Raw genomic sequence first — 7,494 nt, 5'->3', positions numbered from 1 at the left:
ATCTTTTGACCCAGAAATTCCACTTGAAGGAATTTATCTTAAGAATACACTTGCATGCATGTGATGTGATGTTTGTAGAAGATTACTCACTGCAACACTGTTCATAGCAGCAAAAGACTGGAGTAATTTAAATGTTCATCACTAGAGGAATGGTACAAAAAAAATGGCATGAGCTCATAATGTAAAATTACCTCGCTGTAAAAATGTATGAGGTAGTCCACACAAAAACCTGTACATGGATATTATAGCAGCTTTATTTATAACTGCTAACACTGAAGAACTAAGATATCCTTCAGTAGGTGAATGCCTAACTATGGTAACATCCACACAATGGAATATTATTCAGCAGTAAAAAAAAATTCAAGACATGTGAGAACCTTAAATGCATATTACTAAGTGAAAGAAGTCAATCTGAGAAAGCTTATACTGTATGATTCCAACCATATGATGTTAACGGAAAAAGCAAAACTATAGAGACAGTAAAAAGACCAGTGGTTGGCTGGAATTAGGGATGAGAAAAGGGTGAGAAGGCAGAATATAGAGAATTTTTAGGGCAGTGAAGCCATTCTGTGCAATACGATAATGGTGGTTGCATGTCATTACATATTTGTCCAAAGCCACAGAATGTACACCGCCAAGAATGAACCCTAACTTAAACTGTGGATTTTGGGTGATGATGGTGTGCCCGTCGTGTAGGTATTTCAGTTGTAACAAATGCACCACTCTGGTGGGGGATGTTGATAGTGCAGGAGGCTGTGCATGTGTGGGGACAAGGGGTATATGGGAAATCTCTATGGTTCCAGCTGAATTTTGCTGTGAATCTAAAACTGCTCTAAAATACAAAGTCTATTTTTTAAATAGTGTGAAGAAGCTCTTTGTGTAGTAACACATAACATCTTTAAGATACACTGTTAAGGAACGAAAGCGGGGTCTCTCCTATGAGATCACCTGGTAGGAAAAGAACTCGTTAAGAGGTGCACCACCTTCCGAATGTAGCTCAATGGCGTGAGGCGGTGTTCATGTAATTTACCACTTGTACTTATTTGCCTTTCTTAATATACTAAAATGTTAAGTATACTAAAATGGCAGGTGGTGCTCTATTCAAAATATACCTTGTCTTATTTTTTTTTTTGAGCTTTATTTTATTATGGTAAGAACACTTAACATGAAATCTACCCTCTTAACGTATTTTTAAGCGTATGATACGTTATTGTTGACTATACGTAATTTTTTAGAGCAGATCCCTGGAGCTTAATCACTTTGATTAACTGAAACTTTGTGCCCCTTGACTAGTAATTCCTCATTTTCCTTCTCCCCAGTCCCTTGGCAATCACTACTCCATTCTTCGATTCCGTGAGTTTGACAATTTAGGTACCTCATGTAAGTGGATCGCACTATTTATCTTTCTGTGACTGGCCTATTTCATTTAGCGTAATGTCCGCATGGTGCATCCATGTTGTCACACGTGAAGGATTTCCTTCTTTTCTAAGGCTGAATAATATTCCATTGTGTGTATATAGCACATTTTCTTTATCCATTCATCTGTCAATTGGCATTTACCCTTTTTCCACATCTTGGCTATTGTGAATATTGCTGCAGTGAACACAGGAGTGCTAATATCTCTTTGAGGTACTGATTTCAGTTCTTTTGCATAAATGCCATAAGTGGAATACCCAGATCAAATGGTAGTCCTCTTTTTAGTTTTTTGAGGAAGCTTAGTACTGTTTTATAGAGAGGTTGCACCATTTTGTGTCACTACCAACAGTGTGCAAGGGTTTCAATTCCTCCACATCCTCACCAGTGCTTGTTTTAAAATATGCCTTGTCTTACTTTTCAAGTCATGCTTCGCTCCCAAGAATATCAGCAGCAGCATCTGGTGAGAAGGGCAGTTATATGAACTCCCAAGGGCTTCTATGGGTTGCTCCACATCAGGGTGCAGATTCATAGTACATCCAGATTAGCCAGTTTATCTTGACTGAAAAGCAAACAGTTCATTAATCATAGCATAACCTCCTCTCACCCTGTGTCCCTATTGCCTGCCTATAAGGGAAGCGACATATTTATTTATTGAACAAAACAAAACTCCTGCTTCCAGCTAGTGGGAGAAAAGGTCAAATTGCCAAGCCATGATGTAATCAAAGAGCACATGGTAAATAACTCTGAGGTCACATCTATGGTATAGAACTATTTGGAAGAACAGTGGAGTCTTAGGCAGTTAGAATGCCTTTAATGACACTGAAATGGAAAGAATGTGAGCATGTTGGCAAAGTTAACTGGACGGGGACTGCTTTTGGCCACCTCAGAGGGTCCAAACAGGACGGAAATTGGTGGGAACTCAGAGCTGGTGCTCTTTAAGAGAAGAGAAGAAAGAAAGGGAGGTAGAAGAATGGGTCTGTTGTTTCTGGAAGATAGGAGCAGAGCTTGTCAAACTCTGAACCTTTGGTTTAGGGGAGAAATTATAAGGAATGGGAGTGACCTAACCCAGAAGGCAAAGAGCATATTCCCACTGGCTCTGATGCCCCTAAAATTCTTTCCAGATGCCTGACTTCATGGAAGGGGAGAAGAAGTGCCAAAGAGGAAACAGGAGGCAAGAGGAGGTAGTGAACCAACAACAGAAAACAAGGGGAGGACAGTACTTCACATCTCTTCTGAAGAGATCATTTTATTTTAAGTTCTCCCAGAAATTATATCAGAACAATTTTTTTCCTGAAATAATATATACAGCTATTAATAGCATAGTATTCCCTATTAGCTTCCACTCTTACCAGCATAGGGAAGGCAATTCCCTCAATATTGACTGAGAGCCCCTGTGTTAGGTGCTGAGGTACAAAATGAAACCAAGGAGTCCTGAGGACCCGGTGGCAGAACCGTGTAAAATATGGTTTCTCTGAACATGACCCCTCTGGTCAGAGGTGGGTCGGCCAGGGCTTTGTCTGTTCAAAGCCAAGCCCAGCCACATGGGATAGAGATCGGATGTGCTGGGGCGGACCAGGGGCCAAGATAACCAGGGATCTGGCTTTGAATCACTCTGGTATTCGAGCTTTTTTTCCCTGAAGAAAAATGAGAAAATACTGGTCATGTGGCTGTTGAGTATTTTTCAATAAGCAAGCCTTATTTTTATCATGTTGTGAAATGCTTGTCCCCGAGAGCTCTCTTTAGGTGCATGGTAAGTGCTGCTATACCAATCGGATGCCCTCATGCCAAGAGGCTGGCATTTTGATTTTTGTGGGCCCTAAGCACTTTTACCTCTGTTGACCTCTTCCCCTCAAAAACGAAAAAAACAGATTAAAAGTTATATTTTCAAATTTTATTTTTTAAATTATATCTTATAACTGCATTTGTGGAAAGATGCATATTATGTATAAATTTTACATTAATATTATATATAAAACATTTTTCATCCTAAAAGTGGATATTTTTGCCTCCTGAATTGAAAAGAACTTACAACATTTCTGTGGGTCCCTAACGTCTCGTGGTCCTAGCGATGACCTGCTATGCCTCATGTGGAAGTTGGTCCCAGATGCCACCCTAAGCCTCCCTGCCACATTAACGCCTCCACTGGAGATGGCAGTAGACGTAGATGGCATCGTTCTGAACTCACTGTGGCCTCATGCCCCAACCAGCTGGCAGGTAGAGACGCCACATTAGCTCTTCTTCCTACGCATGTGTTCAGGTCAGTGTTGTTTCATATTTCTTGTAGCAGTTCAAGGCATTCACGTGGCTTTTCGCTCTGCTGCCTGCTGTATGTCCCGCAACGGCATTCACAGAGACGAATAGGATGAGTTGTACAACAGAATCATTCAAGCGGTAGAACAATTCTGAAACCCAAGTGGGGAGGAATTGCTTGCACTTCTCTCATGGATTAGCTGAAAATCCAATGCAAGTAGTCAGTGGCTATTCGATTCATAACAAACACTGCTGATGGAAAGAACCAACAGAGAATAAAATCGACAAAGGCTAAAGCTGCACATGGTGAGACTTACTATTGCCAAGCGCGGACAGGAAAACTAAAATCCTGGCAAAATTTGGATCTGCAAAATTGGACACAGGAAAATTGGATTTCATAAAAATAAAAGATACAGAACACATTGCACATTGTCAAAAGTCTATGAAAGATGATAAATCAAAAGCAACCAATGAACAAACCCTTGAGAAGGTGAAAAGGCAAATGGAAAATAATTAATCCTGATTCAAGTAACTTTTCTAACGCGAATGCACGATATAAAAGTATCACTGCATTGTAAAGAAAAATTTTCATAAATTAAAGCGTGGGTAATAGAATTCACTTTGGAAAATTAATTAATGTGAATAAAATTCTAATTAAAATTCTAGGAAAAGCAGGGCTGGAAATATGCAGGGCAACAAGAGATGAATTGATTGATTTTTAAATATTTATTTATTTTGAGAGAAAGAGAGAGGAGAGAGAGAGAGAGTGAGAGAAAAAGAATCTTAAGCAGGCTCCACACTGTCAGTGCAGAGCCCCACACAGGGCTTGATCCCACGACTGTGAGATCATGACCCAAACCTAAATTAAGAGTCAGACACTCATCTGACCGAGCCACTCAGGTGCCCCAACAAGAGATTTTTTTTTTAAATGGCAGAATTTGCCTCCAGCTGGCTCGTGGGGCAAGTGCAACCTCAAAGAGAATAAAAGCAAAAAAATCTCCCTTTGTAAATGTTGTCTCCTTTGATCCCACATCCACTGGTATCTGGAACTGTCCTTTTAGAACATTCCAATGCAGTTATAGTAGAATCCGTACATGTCTAACTAAATTAACATTTTAAAACTTTATTGCAGGAAAAGAAACTTTTAAAATAAGATGTTCTTGGGGAACCTGAATGTCTCAGTCAGTTAAGCATCCAACTCTTAATTTTGGTTCAGGTCATGATCTCATGATTTGTGGGATGAAGCCCCGTGTCGGGCTCTGTGCTGACAGCATGGAGCCTGCTTGGGATTCTCTCTCTACCTCTCTGTGCCCCTCCCCCACTTGCACGTGCTCTCTCTCTCTCTCTCTCTCTCTCTCAAAATAAACAAACTTTAAAAAAGTGCTTTAATAACTTAAAAGTGTATTAAGACTTTGGGACCCTATATCTCTTTACACCATTTTAACTCTGAATTTTGGTTAATTCCATCATTTTAATTATTATTACAATTATTATTAGAGCTTCTCCAAGACTGAAGTTTGCAAAACCAGTCTGGATAGAGCAAAGTTGTCACATCAGAGATCTGTGTACATTCAAGAGAGAAAGAGAGTCTTCTGGGTTTAGAATAAATTGACTCACTAACAGGAATGTAGAGGTGGGCATTGCACTTTGGAGAGCATTGTTTCTATTCCAAATTATAAAATTATATATCCCAGTTAATATTACCAGAAGCAATTTCAATGGTTCCCTTTAGTACAATAGGTTGTGAGCCTCTCAGGACGTAATTGGTTGCTAAGGAAAACCATGAGAAAATAGACAGAGATATAAGATACGCTCCAATTTCTCAGAAGTACCTTCTGATCCAATCATACCAACTGTTCCCAGAGCTTATGGCCTCATCATCTTTTAAAAATCACATTGCCTTGAAACACCTGTATCCTAACCCAAACTGCTCTATTTTTGCAGTATGTCATCTGTGATTACACTTCCTAGTTTTTGGCATGTCTGTAAGTAGAGTGCATCAGGCTAACACTGACTATTCAGGAGCTCCCCCAGAAACATCTGGAAACTTCTAAAATCAGGACAAAGAAATTCCAGTTCCCTTTTGTACTCTCCCTAGAGCTGTCCTTCTGAATTTAGTTTTTCACCCAAAAGACTCTTCTCTGGGTGTCATTTCGTTCAGAACCCGCACTGTAGAATAGGCCAATATTTAACAATAATATAGTACAATCAGCTAATGTTCATACAGAAGACTTTCAGGTCAGAAAATAAAAGGTTGACCTGGAAAGTTCCTTAGAATCTAGCAGTTTCAATCTATTCACTTTACAGACAAAGAAATTTTATAGAGATATAGAGATGAGAGAAAATGAGATGAAGAATCCATACTCTTTTTTACCATTAGAACAAGGCATTCGAGAAAACATAGGGAAATGAACAGAAAATTGTAGACCCACCTAGTGTCTAGGAAGAAAACTCCATGAACCATCTGTCTTACTGACTACTGTGTCTCTAGTTCCTCACCCATGCTTGAAACTCAAAAAACTTTGTGTTATGAATAAATGGCAGACTTTAAGTAAATCACCTAAGTACACACCTAATTGTGGAGACTAGCAGAATGGGCATGTGAATGGACCTGGAATGCCTCTCTGGATTGCCCATCAACAAGGGAGTGGAGATTGATATTTCTACCTCTTTCAGGTCCTAAATTCCTTTAGGACCAGAGACATCTCTTGTTCCAGAGGGAAAGGTTGTTTCCAAACTCAACTTCCCACAAATTTAGGACCCCCAAGGCCTCCAGGTTCTAGGCCTTTGGCATTTCCTAGCAATCCCTTAAACAGCTAGAGTCTAAGGTTAGGCAAGTTGGTAGCTGAGCTCAAAATATTTATTCCCCCGGAGCAGGACTGCGCTCTCACTGAGGGTCCTGATCTGGAAAGACACTCCACTCCCATAGACAGGAAGACCAGGAAGTGGGATATCCCCTTGGATCACTGTCCCTGCTGAATGTCTGTCTCTGCTCTGGCCACAGTGTGCCTTTCTGGGGATGCCAAGACAAGAGAGCACATATCTGTGGAGCCATCTTTGAGTTTTATCTTTCTCACAGCTGGTCACCTGACCCCAACTCACAACACCAGAGATAGTATAGAATCGTAGTCATTTTCAGAACTGGAAGCTATTCCCATTTTACAAATGTGAGAACTAAAGTCCAAATAAATGTGTGTCTGGTCATAAGTCACATGGTGAGTAATGGCAGGGTTGGAAGAGCCCCTGCCTTGTCAGATTGGTTATGTAGTCACTTAGGTTGATGAAAGATGATTGATGCCAATTTTGGGGCCCATGGAGTGGAAGGGCCTTGACATAAGCTTTGGAACTACAGCATCCCTCCCATGAATCATGGAAAGTCTAATGTCTTCCCAGGATTTCTGCAAATTCCTTATGGGTTTATATTCTCAGAATAATCTTTGGCACCCATTTCTGCTGATTAGTTGAATTTAGAGAATTTAGTCTTCAAATTTCCAGTGGCATCATAAGTTTGATTTGCTTAAATCAGGATTCAAATAAGGTCCACACGTCGTGATTAGTGGAAATGTTTCTAAAGTCTTTTTTTTTAAATTTTTTTAATGTTTACTTTATTATTTTTGAGACAGAGAGAGACAGAGCATGAACGGGGGAAGGGCAGAGAGAGAGGGAGACACAGAATCGGAAGCAGGCTCCAGGCTCTGAGCCATCAGCCCAGAGCCCGACGCGGGGCTCGAACTCACGGACCGCGAGATCGTGACCTGAGCTGAAGTCGGACGCTTAACCGACTGAGCCACCCAGGCGCCCCTAAAGTCTTTTTTAATATATAAGTTC

The 7,494-nt window shown here is 40.4% G+C and overlaps 1 long non-coding RNA gene across 3 annotated transcripts in view; it reads left to right on the top strand.

The window, feature by feature from the left end:
* LOC113600974 (uncharacterized) overlaps nucleotides 1–7,494 on the top strand; it is a 138,049-nt gene that overhangs the window by 109,875 nt on the left and 20,680 nt on the right. For 2 of the 3 annotated variants that reach the window (XR_008295306.1, XR_003422102.2), the window contains one exon: nucleotides 2,538–7,249. The exons of the other annotated variant lie outside the window; for it this stretch is intronic. This is a non-coding gene — a long non-coding RNA (uncharacterized LOC113600974). Of the gene's footprint in view, nucleotides 1–2,537; nucleotides 7,250–7,494 lie in introns of those variants that run through there. 3 annotated transcript variants of the gene reach the window in all.

The sequence above is a fragment of the Acinonyx jubatus genome, chromosome A1, assembly GCF_027475565.1.
Source record: "Acinonyx jubatus isolate Ajub_Pintada_27869175 chromosome A1, VMU_Ajub_asm_v1.0, whole genome shotgun sequence".
Classification (NCBI taxonomy): Eukaryota; Metazoa; Chordata; class Mammalia; order Carnivora; family Felidae; genus Acinonyx; species Acinonyx jubatus.
The sequence above is the reverse complement of the archived record's forward strand: the minus strand, read 5'-3'. Positions and strand labels throughout refer to the sequence as shown.